General features: G+C 45.7%; 6 non-coding genes across 6 annotated transcripts; all 6 read left to right on the plus strand.

Annotated features, from left to right (window-relative positions):
* Window positions 1-479: 479 nt before the first annotated feature.
* On the plus strand, window positions 480-585 carry LOC143015235 (U6 spliceosomal RNA). Its single transcript, XR_012965392.1, has one exon. It is a non-coding gene; the product is annotated as a U6 spliceosomal RNA (small nuclear RNA).
* A 3,168-nt stretch (window positions 586-3,753) lies between these two features.
* LOC143015248 (U6 spliceosomal RNA) lies at window positions 3,754-3,859 on the plus strand. Its single transcript, XR_012965405.1, has one exon. It is a non-coding gene; the product is annotated as a U6 spliceosomal RNA (small nuclear RNA).
* A 3,168-nt stretch (window positions 3,860-7,027) lies between these two features.
* On the plus strand, window positions 7,028-7,133 carry LOC143015236 (U6 spliceosomal RNA). The gene has a single exon (XR_012965393.1). It is a non-coding gene; the product is annotated as a U6 spliceosomal RNA (small nuclear RNA).
* A 3,168-nt stretch (window positions 7,134-10,301) lies between these two features.
* LOC143015249 (U6 spliceosomal RNA) lies at window positions 10,302-10,407 on the plus strand. Its single transcript, XR_012965406.1, has one exon. It is a non-coding gene; the product is annotated as a U6 spliceosomal RNA (small nuclear RNA).
* A 3,166-nt stretch (window positions 10,408-13,573) lies between these two features.
* LOC143015237 (U6 spliceosomal RNA) lies at window positions 13,574-13,679 on the plus strand. The gene has a single exon (XR_012965394.1). It is a non-coding gene; the product is annotated as a U6 spliceosomal RNA (small nuclear RNA).
* A 3,169-nt stretch (window positions 13,680-16,848) lies between these two features.
* On the plus strand, window positions 16,849-16,954 carry LOC143015238 (U6 spliceosomal RNA). The gene has a single exon (XR_012965395.1). It is a non-coding gene; the product is annotated as a U6 spliceosomal RNA (small nuclear RNA).
* The last annotated feature ends 3,123 nt before the right edge of the window (window positions 16,955-20,077 follow it).

Raw genomic sequence — 20,077 nt, forward strand, 5'->3', positions numbered from 1 at the left:
CTATTATAGATTTCCCGCAGTGCCCACACAGCGCGCGCGCGAGGTCAGACTGGACCGAGATTCTTAACATGTATGTATTGTAACTGTTAGGTCAGAGAAAATTCTATTCTAACCTCTATTCTATTCTAAAATCACTGTTGTGACTTGGTCGGTTTGGATGGCGTCATGATCGTTGTTTATTACGCTGTACAGACTGTTTCACATTACGTCACTCTGGATGGCATGCCTCATCATCGTTTACTGTAGAATCTGTTTTACGTCACTGTTAAGACATATGATGTACACATGATACAGCAATTGTGGCAAATCAGTGCCATGTGTTTTTGGGGGGTAAATCAGTGCCATATGTTTGGTATAGTTTGCAGGTTGAGTTAAAAACGTGTTCCCCAGCCCCGGCATGATCCAGACGTCTCTACCAGAACCTCGAGTGGACGATTATTGGTCCCAGTACATGTTGTGAAAGTTCTCTCTCCATCATTGTGTTTCTTCGGAAGCACATATACTAAAATTGGAACGATACAGAGAAGATTAGCATGGCCCCTGCGCAAGGATGACACGCAAATTCGTGAAGCGTTCCACATTTTAACGTTTTTAGCTCAAAAGAAAAATTAATTCAATCATTCTTTGTTTACCTCCGGTTTGGTTCCTTGGTGAAACAGCGCCACCCCACTTGCATGATCACTATTCAGGCCGAGAGCGGTACTGCAGCTTTTCACATTCATACATAAAACAAGCACGTCACATACACAAACCATCACAAGTGCATCAAAAGTGAACCAGCTGAGGTTTAGGAGACACACCTGACACATTTCCCCCAAAACAGACGTTGGCAAACATACACAGCACTCACTTACATCCGGTTAGGTTCAACGGTCCAACAGCGCCGGTGAGCGGGCGCGGCCTTTTAATTGACTGAGCCAATGTCGCTCTACAAACGAGCTAAGCCAATCTCGCTCTCCCCAAACTACTTGGAACTGCCCGTCGACTTACCTGTTCAAGCAGACTTGCCCGTTCAACGTAAACTTGGGATTTAACTGTCACTTGGAACATCAACTATCCATCTTCCCCTCCCCCCCCCCTCTGGATGACAATCTTCTCGGGGTCCTCTAGCGGGCGCGCCGCTGAACTGCAGGCCGTTTCGTCCCGACTTTCGAGCCGGGCCGTGAGAACTTTCTTCAGCTGGCCGTGTGAACTTTCTTCGGCTGGCTAGCGCCCGCCCCTCCACGTGGAATGTTTGTTATTGTTGTTGTCGCGAGCGCTCAGCTGGTGGTGGGGGAGCGCTCACCGGGGAGCGCATTATTATTATTTGAGCGACCGACCGACTGTTGTCAATTGTGACTTCTAATGAATTTTATTTCAATAATGTTGGTGCTGCTGTATTGGTTGGTTTAACAATGTGTTGTCCTAATAAAGACGACGTTTGACCAAGTGATTTCATATGGAAGAAAATATGACCCAATGCAGCCAGTTGGTGGAAAGCAAGATTATTATTATTATATTGTGACAACATTTTGGCCAAAATCCACAATGCAGAGTGCGCACACAATGAGGCTGGATAAATTATACAAATACAATAATACAATCAAATCCTCTGCAGAGTAGAGGTGGGGTGTAGATTCAGTATTTGCCATCCTGTTGGCACTGCTTTTGTGGTCTGTTGCAGCGGAGGGTGCGGAAAAACCAGATGAGCTGATGGTTAAAGAAAAGTACATGTTAAAGCATTTACTGTCCGACGGCTTACATCTACTCCCAATGGTTTCAATAACAATAACGGATTGTGTGGTTTGTCATCGTTTGCCGTTGATCATCGAGAAAACACCGAAAGCAAAATGTCTGATTGCAGCTTTCTGATTCCTTCTTCAAATGTCCTTGAAGTCTTTTATGGTGGCTTGTTACTTTTCATTCTTCTATATTTTAAAGCACTGCCTTCACGAGTTACTTTGGCAGTTCGTAGATTACGTTCGGCATCGTCCACTTCATCTGGATAGCACACGTCTTCATATAGTGCTCTTCTCTTTTCTGCTTCTCCATATTCTGTCTCAAGTTGCGCTATGGGACACCTGCAGCTTGTTATCTTTCTTCCCCCGTGCTTCTATGGTCGAGGAGCAGAGCAGACTGCATGACCCCCTCCACGCTGTACATCCCCACCGCGCAGAAACTTTATGTGAAAGATGTCATCTTGCAACCAGCGTCTCTACTGGTCATGCAGCGTCTGCCCAGTTTGTCCTGGTTCGCCTCAATCTACCCAACACATGTTTACGGCAGAGTGGACCAGACCAAAGCCACCACATCACACCCATCTTCAAGGAAGTCCTCAAGATTGGGTCCACCAGAAAATGATCGTGTCGTGGGTGATAATGATTAGAAAACAGTGAAACGAACTCAACATAGACAGGTTGATACGAAGCAACCCCCCCCATGAAATAAGATATATTTGTTTGTAACCGAGTCCTATAAATCAAATCAACCAGTTACAGAACTCCCTGTAAACGATTCAGGAGACAAAACAGAATAAAGCAATCGACTGCAGTCACACTGGAATCTGCGCACTTGTAAACATTGACGTTACTGGCATAAAACAGAAGGTTTCCCTGGACATTGTAGGGCTTGAAAAACACACTCACAACAACAATATTCTACATGCTCACAACTTCTATTGCAGCGGGCAACGGGTGGTTATAGTCTTTCAATTTACCCATTGTAACCACTGTCGTTCATTGTATTCTTCAATGAATAATCCCTTATCCTACCTGTATTTGTTCATTCCATTCTTCCGTAGCAACACACATCAAGTTTGGGAAGAACACAACTTTAGTCGTCTTTTCTTTGTTCTGGTTCACCACACTCGATCACTACTACGCCTAGCCGCCGGGGGAGTGGCATGGGGGTCCCCCTGAATATCGCGCCGAATGTGCATGCACTAACCCAGTAGGCGCTGCTTTGGCATCGTGAGAATTGTGTGAACAGCACGCTGTGTGTTTAGTGTGGACTTTCTGATTCGAGTAGGTCACTCCGTGGTAGTGCAGCGCCATCACCGCTAGATGGCACTCCAAGACCGATTTGCACGATGTGAGGGGAATCAACTCCACTTCTTTTGGCGTGTTGTACGTCCCGGAGTCATACTCAGCACTAACACACGTTAAGCTCAGCATAGAGTTAGAGTCAAAAGCAATCATCACACGATGGTTTAAATTACGTAGTAATGCAGAAATCCGCACTATTTTGTCTCCTACCATCGTAGCCGTCCAACCGTCGGTGCTGACGTCACGCATGGCTATTATAGATTTCCCGCAGTGCCCACACAGCGCGCGCGCGAGGTCAGACTGGACCGAGATTCTTAACATGTATGTATTGTAACTGTTAGGTCAGAGAAAATTCTATTCTAACCTCTATTCTATTCTAAAATCACTGTTGTGACTTGGTCGGTTTGGATGGCGTCATGATCGTTGTTTATTACGCTGTACAGACTGTTTCACATTACGTCACTCTGGATGGCATGCCTCATCATCGTTTACTGTAGAATCTGTTTTACGTCACTGTTAAGACATATGATGTACACATGATACAGCAATTGTGGCAAATCAGTGCCATGTGTTTTTGGGGGGTAAATCAGTGCCATATGTTTGGTATAGTTTGCAGGTTGAGTTAAAAACGTGTTCCCCAGCCCCGGCATGATCCAGACGTCTCTACCAGAACCTCGAGTGGACGATTATTGGTCCCAGTACATGTTGTGAAAGTTCTCTCTCCATCATTGTGATTCTTCGGAAGCACATATACTAAAATTGGAACGATACAGAGAAGATTAGCATGGCCCCTGCGCAAGGATGACACGCAAATTCGTGAAGCGTTCCACATTTTAACGTTTTTAGCTCAAAAGAAAAATTAATTCAATCATTCTTTGTTTACCTCCGGTTTGGTTCCTTGGTGAAACAGCGCCACCCCACTTGCATGATCACTATTCAGGCCGAGAGCGGTACTGCAGCTTTTCACATTCATACATAAAACAAGCACGTCACATACACAAACCATCACAAGTGCATCAAAAGTGAACCAGCTGAGGTTTAGGAGACACACCTGACACATTTCCCCCAAAACAGACGTTGGCAAACATACACAGCACTCACTTACATCCGGTTAGGTTCAACGGTCCAACAGCGCCGGTGAGCGGGCGCGGCCTTTTAATTGACTGAGCCAATGTCGCTCTACAAACGAGCTAAGCCAATCTCGCTCTCCCCAAACTACTTGGAACTGCCCGTCGACTTACCTGTTCAAGCAGACTTGCCCGTTCAACGTAAACTTGGGATTTAACTGTCACTTGGAACATCAACTATCCATCTTCCCCTCCCCCCCCCTCTGGATGACAATCTTCTCGGGGTCCTCTAGCGGGCGCGCCGCTGAACTGCAGGCCGTTTCGTCCCGACTTTCGAGCCGGGCCGTGAGAACTTTCTTCAGCTGGCCGTGTGAACTTTCTTCGGCTGGCTAGCGCCCGCCCCTCCACGTGGAATGTTTGTTATTGTTGTTGTCGCGAGCGCTCAGCTGGTGGTGGGGGAGCGCTCACCGGGGAGCGCATTATTATTATTTGAGCGAGCGACCGACTGTTGTCAATTGTGACTTCTAATGAATTTTATTTCAATAATGTTAGTGCTGCTGTATTGGTTGGTTTAACAATGTGTTGTCCTAATAAAGACGACGTTTGACCAAGTGATTTCATATGGAAGAAAATATGACCCAATGCAGCCAGTTTGGTGGAAAGCAAGATTATTATTATTATATTGTGACAACATTTTGGCCAAAATCCACAATGCAGAGTGCGCACACAATGAGGCTGGATAAATTATACAAATACAATAATACAATCAAATCCTCTGCAGAGTAGAGGTGGGGTGTAGATTCAGTATTTGTCATCCTGTTGGCACTGCTTTTGTGGTCTGTTGCAGCGGAGGGTGCGGAAAAACCAGATGAGCTGATGGTTAAAGAAGAGTACATGTTAAAGCATTTACTGTCCGACGGCTTACATCTACTCCCAATGGTTTCAATAACAATAACGGATTGTGTGGTTTGTCATCGTTTGCCGTTGATCATCGAGAAAACACCGAAAGCAAAATGTCTGATTGCAGCTTTCTGATTCCTTCTTCAAATGTCCTTGAAGTCTTTTATGGTGGCTTGTTACTTTTCATTCTTCTATATTTTAAAGCACTGCCTTCACGAGTTACTTTGGCAGTTCGTAGATTACGTTCGGCATCGTTCACTTCATCTGGATAGCACACGTCTTCATATAGTGTTCTTCTCTTTTCTGCTTCTCCATATTCTGTCTCAAGTTGCGCTATTGGACACCTGCAGCTTGATATCTTTCTTCCCCCGTGCTTCTGTGGTCGAGGAGCAGAGCAGACTGCATGACCCCCTCCACGCTGTACCTCCCCACCACGCAGAAACTTTATGTGAAAGATGTCATCTTGCAACCAGCGTCTCTACTGGTCCTGCAGCGTCTGCCCAGTTTGTCCTGGTTCGCCTCAATCTACCCAAAACATGTTTACGGCAGAGTGGACCAGACCAAAGCCACCACATCACACCCATCTTCAAGGAAGTCCTCAAGATTGGGTCCACCAGAAAATGATCGTGTCGTGGGTGATAATGATTAGAAAACAGTGAAACGAACTCAACATAGACAGGTTGATACGAAGCAACCCCCCCCATGAAATAAGATATATTTGTTTGTAACCGAGTCCTATAAATCAAATCAACCAGTTACAGAACTCCCTGTAAACGATTCAGGAGACAAAACAGAATAAAGCAATCGACTGCAGTCACACTGGAATCTGCGCACTTGTAAACATTGACGTTACTGGCATAAAACAGAAGGTTTCCCTGGACATTGTAGGACTTGAAAAACACACTCACAACAACAATATTCTACATGCTCACAACTTCTATTGCAGCGGGCAACGGGTGGTAATAGTCTTTCAATTTACCCATTGTAACCACTGTCGTTCATTGTATTCTTCAATGAATAATCCCTTATCCTACCTGTATTTGTTCATTCCATTCTTCCGTAGCAACACACATCAAGTTTGGGAAGAACACAACTTTAGTCGTCTTTTCTTTGTTCTGGTTCACCACACTCGATCACTACTACGCCTAGCCGCCGGGGGAGTGGCATGGGGGTCCCCCTGAATATCGCGCCGAATGTGCATGCACTAACCCAGTAGGCGCTGCTTTGGCATCGTGAGAATTGTGTGAACAGCACGCTGTGTGTTTAGTGTGGACTTTCTGATTCGAGTAGGTCACTCCGTGGTAGTGCAGCGCCATCACCGCTAGATGGCACTCCAAGACCGATTTGCACGATGTGAGGGGAATCAACTCCACTTCTTTTGGCGTGTTGTACGTCCCGGAGTCATACTCAGCACTAACACACGTTAAGCTCAGCATAGAGTTAGAGTCAAAAGCAATCATCACACGATGGTTTAAATTACGTAGTAATGCAGAAATCCGCACTATTTTGTCTCCTACCATCGTAGCCGTCCAACCGTCGGTGCTGACGTCACGCATGGCTATTATAGATTTCCCGCAGTGCCCACACAGCGCGCGCGCGAGGTCAGACTGGACCGAGATTCTTAACATGTATGTATTGTAACTGTTAGGTCAGAGAAAATTCTATTCTAACCTCTATTCTATTCTAAAATCACTGTTGTGACTTGGTCGGTTTGGATGGCGTCATGATCGTTGTTTATTACGCTGTACAGACTGTTTCACATTACGTCACTCTGGATGGCATGCCTCATCATCGTTTACTGTAGAATCTGTTTTACGTCACTGTTAAGACATATGATGTACACATGATACAGCAATTGTGGCAAATCAGTGCCATGTGTTTTTGGGGGGTAAATCAGTGCCATATGTTTGGTATAGTTTGCAGGTTGAGTTAAAAACGTGTTCCCCAGCCCCGGCATGATCCAGACGTCTCTACCAGAACCTCGAGTGGACGATTATTGGTCCCAGTACATGTTGTGAAAGTTCTCTCTCCATCATTGTGTTTCTTCGGAAGCACATATACTAAAATTGGAACGATACAGAGAAGATTAGCATGGCCCCTGCGCAAGGATGACACGCAAATTCGTGAAGCGTTCCACATTTTAACGTTTTTAGCTCAAAAGAAAAATTAATTCAATCATTCTTTGTTTACCTCCGGTTTGGTTCCTTGGTGAAACAGCGCCACCCCACTTGCATGATCACTATTCAGGCCGAGAGCGGTACTGCAGCTTTTCACATTCATACATAAAACAAGCACGTCACATACACAAACCATCACAAGTGCATCAAAAGTGAACCAGCTGAGGTTTAGGAGACACACCTGACACATTTCCCCCAAAACAGACGTTGGCAAACATACACAGCACTCACTTACATCCGGTTAGGTTCAACGGTCCAACAGCGCCGGTGAGCGGGCGCGGCCTTTTAATTGACTGAGCCAATGTCGCTCTACAAACGAGCTAAGCCAATCTCGCTCTCCCCAAACTACTTGGAACTGCCCGTCGACTTACCTGTTCAAGCAGACTTGCCCGTTCAACGTAAACTTGGGATTTAACTGTCACTTGGAACATCAACTATCCATCTTCCCCTCCCCCCCCCCTCTGGATGACAATCTTCTCGGGGTCCTCTAGCGGGCGCGCCGCTGAACTGCAGGCCGTTTCGTCCCGACTTTCGAGCCGGGCCGTGAGAACTTTCTTCAGCTGGCCGTGTGAACTTTCTTCGGCTGGCTAGCGCCCGCCCCTCCACGTGGAATGTTTGTTATTGTTGTTGTCGCGAGCGCTCAGCTGGTGGTGGGGGAGCGCTCACCGGGGAGCGCATTATTATTATTTGAGCGACCGACCGACTGTTGTCAATTGTGACTTCTAATGAATTTTATTTCAATAATGTTGGTGCTGCTGTATTGGTTGGTTTAACAATGTGTTGTCCTAATAAAGACGACGTTTGACCAAGTGATTTCATATGGAAGAAAATATGACCCAATGCAGCCAGTTGGTGGAAAGCAAGATTATTATTATTATATTGTGACAACATTTTGGCCAAAATCCACAATGCAGAGTGCGCACACAATGAGGCTGGATAAATTATACAAATACAATAATACAATCAAATCCTCTGCAGAGTAGAGGTGGGGTGTAGATTCAGTATTTGCCATCCTGTTGGCACTGCTTTTGTGGTCTGTTGCAGCGGAGGGTGCGGAAAAACCAGATGAGCTGATGGTTAAAGAAAAGTACATGTTAAAGCATTTACTGTCCGACGGCTTACATCTACTCCCAATGGTTTCAATAACAATAACGGATTGTGTGGTTTGTCATCGTTTGCCGTTGATCATCGAGAAAACACCGAAAGCAAAATGTCTGATTGCAGCTTTCTGATTCCTTCTTCAAATGTCCTTGAAGTCTTTTATGGTGGCTTGTTACTTTTCATTCTTCTATATTTTAAAGCACTGCCTTCACGAGTTACTTTGGCAGTTCGTAGATTACGTTCGGCATCGTCCACTTCATCTGGATAGCACACGTCTTCATATAGTGCTCTTCTCTTTTCTGCTTCTCCATATTCTGTCTCAAGTTGCGCTATGGGACACCTGCAGCTTGTTATCTTTCTTCCCCCGTGCTTCTATGGTCGAGGAGCAGAGCAGACTGCATGACCCCCTCCACGCTGTACATCCCCACCGCGCAGAAACTTTATGTGAAAGATGTCATCTTGCAACCAGCGTCTCTACTGGTCATGCAGCGTCTGCCCAGTTTGTCCTGGTTCGCCTCAATCTACCCAACACATGTTTACGGCAGAGTGGACCAGACCAAAGCCACCACATCACACCCATCTTCAAGGAAGTCCTCAAGATTGGGTCCACCAGAAAATGATCGTGTCGTGGGTGATAATGATTAGAAAACAGTGAAACGAACTCAACATAGACAGGTTGATACGAAGCAACCCCCCCCATGAAATAAGATATATTTGTTTGTAACCGAGTCCTATAAATCAAATCAACCAGTTACAGAACTCCCTGTAAACGATTCAGGAGACAAAACAGAATAAAGCAATCGACTGCAGTCACACTGGAATCTGCGCACTTGTAAACATTGACGTTACTGGCATAAAACAGAAGGTTTCCCTGGACATTGTAGGGCTTGAAAAACACACTCACAACAACAATATTCTACATGCTCACAACTTCTATTGCAGCGGGCAACGGGTGGTTATAGTCTTTCAATTTACCCATTGTAACCACTGTCGTTCATTGTATTCTTCAATGAATAATCCCTTATCCTACCTGTATTTGTTCATTCCATTCTTCCGTAGCAACACACATCAAGTTTGGGAAGAACACAACTTTAGTCGTCTTTTCTTTGTTCTGGTTCACCACACTCGATCACTACTACGCCTAGCCGCCGGGGGAGTGGCATGGGGGTCCCCCTGAATATCGCGCCGAATGTGCATGCACTAACCCAGTAGGCGCTGCTTTGGCATCGTGAGAATTGTGTGAACAGCACGCTGTGTGTTTAGTGTGGACTTTCTGATTCGAGTAGGTCACTCCGTGGTAGTGCAGCGCCATCACCGCTAGATGGCACTCCAAGACCGATTTGCACGATGTGAGGGGAATCAACTCCACTTCTTTTGGCGTGTTGTACGTCCCGGAGTCATACTCAGCACTAACACACGTTAAGCTCAGCATAGAGTTAGAGTCAAAAGCAATCATCACACGATGGTTTAAATTACGTAGTAATGCAGAAATCCGCACTATTTTGTCTCCTACCATCGTAGCCGTCCAACCGTCGGTGCTGACGTCACGCATGGCTATTATAGATTTCCCGCAGTGCCCACACAGCGCGCGCGCGAGGTCAGACTGGACCGAGATTCTTAACATGTATGTATTGTAACTGTTAGGTCAGAGAAAATTCTATTCTAACCTCTATTCTATTCTAAAATCACTGTTGTGACTTGGTCGGTTTGGATGGCGTCATGATCGTTGTTTATTACGCTGTACAGACTGTTTCACATTACGTCACTCTGGATGGCATGCCTCATCATCGTTTACTGTAGAATCTGTTTTACGTCACTGTTAAGACATATGATGTACACATGATACAGCAATTGTGGCAAATCAGTGCCATGTGTTTTTGGGGGGTAAATCAGTGCCATATGTTTGGTATAGTTTGCAGGTTGAGTTAAAAACGTGTTCCCCAGCCCCGGCATGATCCAGACGTCTCTACCAGAACCTCGAGTGGACGATTATTGGTCCCAGTACATGTTGTGAAAGTTCTCTCTCCATCATTGTGATTCTTCGGAAGCACATATACTAAAATTGGAACGATACAGAGAAGATTAGCATGGCCCCTGCGCAAGGATGACACGCAAATTCGTGAAGCGTTCCACATTTTAACGTTTTTAGCTCAAAAGAAAAATTAATTCAATCATTCTTTGTTTACCTCCGGTTTGGTTCCTTGGTGAAACAGCGCCACCCCACTTGCATGATCACTATTCAGGCCGAGAGCGGTACTGCAGCTTTTCACATTCATACATAAAACAAGCACGTCACATACACAAACCATCACAAGTGCATCAAAAGTGAACCAGCTGAGGTTTAGGAGACACACCTGACACATTTCCCCCAAAACAGACGTTGGCAAACATACACAGCACTCACTTACATCCGGTTAGGTTCAACGGTCCAACAGCGCCGGTGAGCGGGCGCGGCCTTTTAATTGACTGAGCCAATGTCGCTCTACAAACGAGCTAAGCCAATCTCGCTCTCCCCAAACTACTTGGAACTGCCCGTCGACTTACCTGTTCAAGCAGACTTGCCCGTTCAACGTAAACTTGGGATTTAACTGTCACTTGGAACATCAACTATCCATCTTCCCCTCCCCCCCCCTCTGGATGACAATCTTCTCGGGGTCCTCTAGCGGGCGCGCCGCTGAACTGCAGGCCGTTTCGTCCCGACTTTCGAGCCGGGCCGTGAGAACTTTCTTCAGCTGGCCGTGTGAACTTTCTTCGGCTGGCTAGCGCCCGCCCCTCCACGTGGAATGTTTGTTATTGTTGTTGTCGCGAGCGCTCAGCTGGTGGTGGGGGAGCGCTCACCGGGGAGCGCATTATTATTATTTGAGCGAGCGACCGACTGTTGTCAATTGTGACTTCTAATGAATTTTATTTCAATAATGTTAGTGCTGCTGTATTGGTTGGTTTAACAATGTGTTGTCCTAATAAAGACGACGTTTGACCAAGTGATTTCATATGGAAGAAAATATGACCCAATGCAGCCAGTTTGGTGGAAAGCAAGATTATTATTATTATATTGTGACAACATTTTGGCCAAAATCCACAATGCAGAGTGCGCACACAATGAGGCTGGATAAATTATACAAATACAATAATACAATCAAATCCTCTGCAGAGTAGAGGTGGGGTGTAGATTCAGTATTTGTCATCCTGTTGGCACTGCTTTTGTGGTCTGTTGCAGCGGAGGGTGCGGAAAAACCAGATGAGCTGATGGTTAAAGAAGAGTACATGTTAAAGCATTTACTGTCCGACGGCTTACATCTACTCCCAATGGTTTCAATAACAATAACGGATTGTGTGGTTTGTCATCGTTTGCCGTTGATCATCGAGAAAACACCGAAAGCAAAATGTCTGATTGCAGCTTTCTGATTCCTTCTTCAAATGTCCTTGAAGTCTTTTATGGTGGCTTGTTACTTTTCATTCTTCTATATTTTAAAGCACTGCCTTCACGAGTTACTTTGGCAGTTCGTAGATTACGTTCGGCATCGTTCACTTCATCTGGATAGCACACGTCTTCATATAGTGTTCTTCTCTTTTCTGCTTCTCCATATTCTGTCTCAAGTTGCGCTATTGGACACCTGCAGCTTGATATCTTTCTTCCCCCGTGCTTCTGTGGTCGAGGAGCAGAGCAGACTGCATGACCCCCTCCACGCTGTACCTCCCCACCACGCAGAAACTTTATGTGAAAGATGTCATCTTGCAACCAGCGTCTCTACTGGTCCTGCAGCGTCTGCCCAGTTTGTCCTGGTTCGCCTCAATCTACCCAAAACATGTTTACGGCAGAGTGGACCAGACCAAAGCCACCACATCACACCCATCTTCAAGGAAGTCCTCAAGATTGGGTCCACCAGAAAATGATCGTGTCGTGGGTGATAATGATTAGAAAACAGTGAAACGAACTCAACATAGACAGGTTGATACGAAGCAACCCCCCCCATGAAATAAGATATATTTGTTTGTAACCGAGTCCTATAAATCAAATCAACCAGTTACAGAACTCCCTGTAAACGATTCAGGAGACAAAACAGAATAAAGCAATCGACTGCAGTCACACTGGAATCTGCGCACTTGTAAACATTGACGTTACTGGCATAAAACAGAAGGTTTCCCTGGACATTGTAGGACTTGAAAAACACACTCACAACAACAATATTCTACATGCTCACAACTTCTATTGCAGCGGGCAACGGGTGGTAATAGTCTTTCAATTTACCCATTGTAACCACTGTCGTTCATTGTATTCTTCAATGAATAATCCCTTATCCTACCTGTATTTGTTCATTCCATTCTTCCGTAGCAACACACATCAAGTTTGGGAAGAACACAACTTTAGTCGTCTTTTCTTTGTTCTGGTTCACCACACTCGATCACTACTACGCCTAGCCGCCGGGGGAGTGGCATGGGGGTCCCCCTGAATATCGCGCCGAATGTGCATGCACTAACCCAGTAGGCGCTGCTTTGGCATCGTGAGAATTGTGTGAACAGCACGCTGTGTGTTTAGTGTGGACTTTCTGATTCGAGTAGGTCACTCCGTGGTAGTGCAGCGCCATCACCGCTAGATGGCACTCCAAGACCGATTTGCACGATGTGAGGGGAATCAACTCCACTTCTTTTGGCGTGTTGTACGTCCCGGAGTCATACTCAGCACTAACACACGTTAAGCTCAGCATAGAGTTAGAGTCAAAAGCAATCATCACACGATGGTTTAAATTACGTAGTAATGCAGAAATCCGCACTATTTTGTCTCCTACCATCGTAGCCGTCCAACCGTCGGTGCTGACGTCACGCATGGCTATTATAGATTTCCCGCAGTGCCCACACAGCGCGCGCGCGAGGTCAGACTGGACCGAGATTCTTAACATGTATGTATTGTAACTGTTAGGTCAGAGAAAATTCTATTCTAACCTCTATTCTATTCTAAAATCACTGTTGTGACTTGGTCGGTTTGGATGGCGTCATGATCGTTGTTTATTACGCTGTACAGACTGTTTCACATTACGTCACTCTGGATGGCATGCCACAATCGTTTACTGTAGAATCTGTTTTACGTCACTGTTAAGACATATGATGTACACATGATACAGCAATTGTGGCAAATCAGTGCCATGTGTTTTTGGGGGGTAAATCAGTGCCATATGTTTGGTATAGTTTGCAGGTTGAGTTAAAAACGTGTTCCCCAGCCCCGGCATGATCCAGACGTCTCTACCAGAACCTCGAGTGGACGATTATTGGTCCCAGTACATGTTGTGAAAGTTCTCTCTCCATCATTGTGTTTCTTCGGAAGCACATATACTAAAATTGGAACGATACAGAGAAGATTAGCATGGCCCCTGCGCAAGGATGACACGCAAATTCGTGAAGCGTTCCACATTTTAACGTTTTTAGCTCAAAAGAAAAATTAATTCAATCATTCTTTGTTTACCTCCGGTTTGGTTCCTTGGTGAAACAGCGCCACCCCACTTGCATGATCACTATTCAGGCCGAGAGCGGTACTGCAGCTTTTCACATTCATACATAAAACAAGCACGTCACATACACAAACCATCACAAGTGCATCAAAAGTGAACCAGCTGAGGTTTAGGAGACACACCTGACACATTTCCCCCAAAACAGACGTTGGGAAACATACACAGCACTCACTTACATCCGGTTAGGTTCAACGGTCCAACAGCGCCGGTGAGCGGGCGCGGCCTTTTAATTGACTGAGCCAATGTCGCTCTACAAACGAGCTAAGCCAATCTCGCTCTCCCCAAACTACTTGGAACTGCCCGTCGACTTACCTGTTCAAGCAGACTTGCCCGTTCAACGTAAACTTGGGATTTAACTGTCACTTGGAACATCAACTATCCATCTTCCCCTTCCCCCCCCCCTCTGGATGACAATCTTCTCGGGGTCCTCTAGCGGGCGCGCCGCTGAACTGCAGGCCGTTTCGTCCCGACTTTCGAGCCGGGCCGTGAGAACTTTCTTCAGCTGGCCGTGTGAACTTTCTTCGGCTGGCTAGCGCCCGCCCCTCCACGTGGAATGTTTGTTATTGTTGTTGTCGCGAGCGCTCAGCTGGTGGTGGGGGAGCGCTCACCGGGGAGCGCATTATTATTATTTGAGCGACCGACCGACTGCTGTCAATTGTGACTTCTAATGAATTTTATTTCAATAATGTTGGTGCTGCTGTATTGGTTGGTTTAACAATGTGTTGTCCTAATAAAGACGACGTTTGACCAAGTGATTTCATATGGAAGAAAATATGACCCAATGCAGCCAGTTGGTGGAAAGCAAGATTATTATTATTATATTGTGACAACATTTTGGCCAAAATCCACAATGCAGAGTGCGCACACAATGAGGCTGGATAAATTATACAAATACAATAATACAATCAAATCCTCTGCAGAGTAGAGGTGGGGTGTAGATTCAGTATTTGTCATCCTGTTGGCACTGCTTTTGTGGTCTGTTGCAGCGGAGGGTGCGGAAAAACCAGATGAGCTGATGGTTAAAGAAAAGTACATGTTAAAGCATTTACTGTCCGACGGCTTACATCTACTCCCAATGGTTTCAATAACAATAACGGATTGTGTGGTTTGTCATCGTTTGCCGTTGATCATCGAGAAAACACCGAAAGCAAAATGTCTGATTGCAGCTTTCTGATTCCTTCTTCAAATGTCCTTGAAGTCTTTTATGGTGGCTTGTTACTTTTCATTCTTCTATATTTTAAAGCACTGCCTTCACGAGTTACTTTGGCAGTTCGTAGATTACGTTCGGCATCGTCCACTTCATCTGGATAGCACACGTCTTCATATAGTGCTCTTCTCTTTTCTGCTTCTCCATATTCTGTCTCAAGTTGCGCTATGGGACACCTGCAGCTTGTTATCTTTCTTCCCCCGTGCTTCTATGGTCGAGGAGCAGAGCAGACTGCATGACCCCCTCCACGCTGTACCTCCCCACCACGCAGAAACTTTATGTGAAAGATGTCATCTTGCAACCAGCGTCTCTACTGGTCATGCAGCGTCTGCCCAGTTTGTCCTGGTTCGCCTCAATCTACCCAACACATGTTTACGGCAGAGTGGACCAGACCAAAGCCACCACATCACACCCATCTTCAAGGAAGTCCTCAAGATTGGGTCCACCAGAAAATGATCGTGTCGTGGGTGATAATGATTAGAAAACAGTGAAACGAACTCAACATAGACAGGTTGATACGAAGCAACCCCCCCCATGAAATAAGATATATTTGTTTGTAACCGAGTCCTATAAATCAAATCAACCAGTTACAGAACTCCCTGTAAACGATTCAGGAGACAAAACAGAATAAAGCAATCGACTGCAGTCACACTGGAATCTGCGCACTTGTAAACATTGACGTTACTGGCATAAAACAGAAGGTTTCCCTGGACATTGTAGGACTTGAAAAACACACTCACAACAACAATATTCTACATGCTCACAACTTCTATTGCAGCGGGCAACGGGTGGTTATAGTCTTTCAATTTACCCATTGTAACCACTGTCGTTCATTGTATTCTTCAATGAATAATCCCTTATCCTACCTGTATTTGTTCATTCCATTCTTCCGTAGCAACACACATCAAGTTTGGGAAGAACACAACTTTAGTCGTCTTTTCTTTGTTCTGGTTCACCACACTCGATCACTACTACGCCTAGCCGCCGGGGGAGTGGCATGGGGGTCCCCCTGAATATCGCGCCGAATGTGCATGCACTAACCCAGTAGGCGCTGCTTTGGCATCGTGAGAATTGTGTGAACAGCACGCTGTGTGTTTAGTGTGGACTTTCTGATTCGAGTAGGTCACTCCGTGGTAGTGCAGCGCCATCACCGCTAGATGGCACTCCAAGACCGATTTGCACGATGTGAGGGGAATCAACTCCACTTCTTTTGGCGTGTTGTACGTCCCGGAGTCATACTCAGCACTAACACACGTTAAGCTCAGCATAGAGTTAGAGTCAAAAGCAATCATCACACGATGGTTTAAATTACGTAGTAATGCAGAAATCCGCACTATTTTGTCTCCTACCATCGTAGCCGTCCAACCGTCGGTGCTGACGTCACGCATGGCTATTATAGATTTCCCGCAGTGCCCACACAGCGCGCGCGCGAGGTCAGACTGGACCGAGATTCTTAACATGTATGTATTGTAACTGTTAGGTCAGAGAAAATTCTATTCTAACCTCTATTCTATTCTAAAATCACTGTTGTGACTTGGTCGGTTTGGATGGCGTCATGATCGTTGTTTATTACGCTGTACAGACTGTTTCACATTACGTCACTCTGGATGGCATGCCTCATCATCGTTTACTGTAGAATCTGTTTTACGTCACTGTTAAGACATATGATGTACACATGATACAGCAATTGTGGCAAATCAGTGCCATGTGTTTTTGGGGGGTAAATCAGTGCCATATGTTTGGTATAGTTTGCAGGTTGAGTTAAAAACGTGTTCCCCAGCCCCGGCATGATCCAGACGTCTCTACCAGAACCTCGAGTGGACGATTATTGGTCCCAGTACATGTTGTGAAAGTTCTCTCTCCATCATTGTGTTTCTTCGGAAGCACATATACTAAAATTGGAACGATACAGAGAAGATTAGCATGGCCCCTGCGCAAGGATGACACGCAAATTCGTGAAGCGTTCCACATTTTAACGTTTTTAGCTCAAAAGAAAAATTAATTCAATCATTCTTTGTTTACCTCCGGTTTGGTTCCTTGGTGAAACAGCGCCACCCCACTTGCATGATCACTATTCAGGCCGAGAGCGGTACTGCAGCTTTTCACATTCATACATAAAACAAGCACGTCACATACACAAACCATCACAAGTGCATCAAAAGTGAACCAGCTGAGGTTTAGGAGACACACCTGACACATTTCCCCCAAAACAGACGTTGGCAAACATACACAGCACTCACTTACATCCGGTTAGGTTCAACGGTCCAACAGCGCCGGTGAGCGGGCGCGGCCTTTTAATTGACTGAGCCAATGTCGCTCTACAAACGAGCTAAGCCAATCTCGCTCTCCCCAAACTACTTGGAACTGCCCGTCGACTTACCTGTTCAAGCAGACTTGCCCGTTCAACGTAAACTTGGGATTTAACTGTCACTTGGAACATCAACTATCCATCTTCCCCTCCCCCCCCCCCTCTGGATGACAATCTTCTCGGGGTCCTCTAGCGGGCGCGCCGCTGAACTGCAGGCCGTTTCGTCCCGACTTTCGAGCCGGGCCGTGAGAACTTTCTTCAGCTGGCCGTGTGAACTTTCTTCGGCTGGCTAGCGCCCGCCCCTCCACGTGGAATGTTTGTTATTGTTGTTGTCGCGAGCGCTCAGCTGGTGGTGGGGGAGCGCTCACCGGGGAGCGCATTATTATTATTTGAGCGACCGACCGACTGTTGTCAATTGTGACTTCTAATGAATTTTATTTCAATAATGTTGGTGCTGCTGTATTGGTTGGTTTAACAATGTGTTGTCCTAATAAAGACGACGTTTGACCAAGTGATTTCATATGGAAGAAAATATGACCCAATGCAGCCAGTTGGTGGAAAGCAAGATTATTATTATTATATTGTGACAACATTTTGGCCAAAATCCACAATGCAGAGTGCGCACACAATGAGGCTGGATAAATTATACAAATACAATAATACAATCAAATCCTCTGCAGAGTAGAGGTGGGGTGTAGATTCAGTATTTGCCATCCTGTTGGCACTGCTTTTGTGGTCTGTTGCAGCGGAGGGTGCGGAAAAACCAGATGAGCTGATGGTTAAAGAAAAGTACATGTTAAAGCATTTACTGTCCGACGGCTTACATCTACTCCCAATGGTTTCAATAACAATAACGGATTGTGTGGTTTGTCATCGTTTGCCGTTGATCATCGAGAAAACACCGAAAGCAAAATGTCTGATTGCAGCTTTCTGATTCCTTCTTCAAATGTCCTTGAAGTCTTTTATGGTGGCTTGTTACTTTTCATTCTTCTATATTTTAAAGCACTGCCTTCACGAGTTACTTTGGCAGTTCGTAGATTACGTTCGGCATCGTCCACTTCATCTGGATAGCACACGTCTTCATATAGTGCTCTTCTCTTTTCTGCTTCTCCATATTCTGTCTCAAGTTGCGCTATGGGACACCTGCAGCTTGTTATCTTTCTTCCCCCGTGCTTCTATGGTCGAGGAGCAGAGCAGACTGCATGACCCCCTCCACGCTGTACCTCCCCACCACGCAGAAACTTTATGTGAAAGATGTCATCTTGCAACCAGCGTCTCTACTGGTCATGCAGCGTCTGCCCAGTTTGTCCTGGTTCGCCTCAATCTACCCAACACATGTTTACGGCAGAGTGGACCAGACCAAAGCCACCACATCACACCCATCTTCAAGGAAGTCCTCAAGATTGGGTCCACCAGAAAATGATCGTGTCGTGGGTGATAATGATTAGAAAACAGTGAAACGAACTCAACATAGACAGGTTGATACGAAGCAACCCCCCCCATGAAATAAGATATATTTGTTTGTAACCGAGTCCTATAAATCAAATCAACCAGTTACAGAACTCCCTGTAAACGATTCAGGAGACAAAACAGAATAAAGCAATCGACTGCAGTCACACTGGAATCTGCGCACTTGTAAACATTGACGTTACTGGCATAAAACAGAAGGTTTCCCTGGACATTGTAGGGCTTGAAAAACACACTCACAACAACAATATTCTACATGCTCACAACTTCTATTGCAGCGGGCAACGGGTGGTTATAGTCTTTCAATTTACCCATTGTAACCACTGTCGTTCATTGTATTCTTCAATGAATAATCCCTTATCCTACCTGTATTTGTTCATTCCATTCTTCCGTAGCAACACACATCAAGTTTGGGAAGAACACAACTTTAGTCGTCTTTTCTTTGTTCTGGTTCACCACACTCGATCACTACTACGCCTAGCCGCCGGGGGAGTGGCATGGGGGTCCCCCTGAATATCGCGCCGAATGTGCATGCACTAACCCAGTAGGCGCTGCTTTGGCATCGTGAGAATTGTGTGAACAGCACGCTGTGTGTTTAGTGTGGACTTTCTGATTCGAGTAGGTCACTCCGTGGTAGTGCAGCGCCATCACCGCTAGATGGCACTCCAAGACCGATTTGCACGATGTGAGGGGAATCAACTCCACTTCTTTTGGCGTGTTGTACGTCCCGGAGTCATACTCAGCACTAACACACGTTAAGCTCAGCATAGAGTTAGAGTCAAAAGCAATCATCACACGATGGTTTAAATTACGTAGTAATGCAGAAATCCGCACTATTTTGTCTCCTACCATCGTAGCCGTCCAACCGTCGGTGCTGACGTCACGCATGGGTATTATAGATTTCCCGCAGTGCCCACACAGCGCGCGCGCGAGGTCAGACTGGACCGAGATTCTTAACATGTATGTATTGTAACTGTTAGGTCAGAGAAAATTCTATTCTAAAATCACTGTTGTGACTTGGTCGGTTTGGATGGCGTCATGATCGTTGTTTATTACGCTGTACAGACTGTTTCACATTACGTCACTCTGGATGGCATGCCTCATCATCGTTTACTGTAGAATCTGTTTTACGTCACTGTTAAGACATATGATGTACACATGATACAGCAATTGTGGCAAATCAGTGCCATGTGTTTTTGGGGGGTAAATCAGTGCCATATGTTTGGTATAGTTTGCAGGTTGAGTTAAAAACGTGTTCCCCAGCCCCGGCATGATCCAGACGTCTCTACCAGAACCTCGAGTGGACGATTATTGGTCCCAGTA

This window comes from Genypterus blacodes, unplaced genomic scaffold (assembly GCF_046128005.1).
Source record: "Genypterus blacodes isolate CSIRO-AG114 ecotype Tasmania unplaced genomic scaffold, CSIRO-AGI_Gbla_v1 ptg000192l_1, whole genome shotgun sequence".
Classification (NCBI taxonomy): Eukaryota; Metazoa; Chordata; class Actinopteri; order Ophidiiformes; family Ophidiidae; genus Genypterus; species Genypterus blacodes.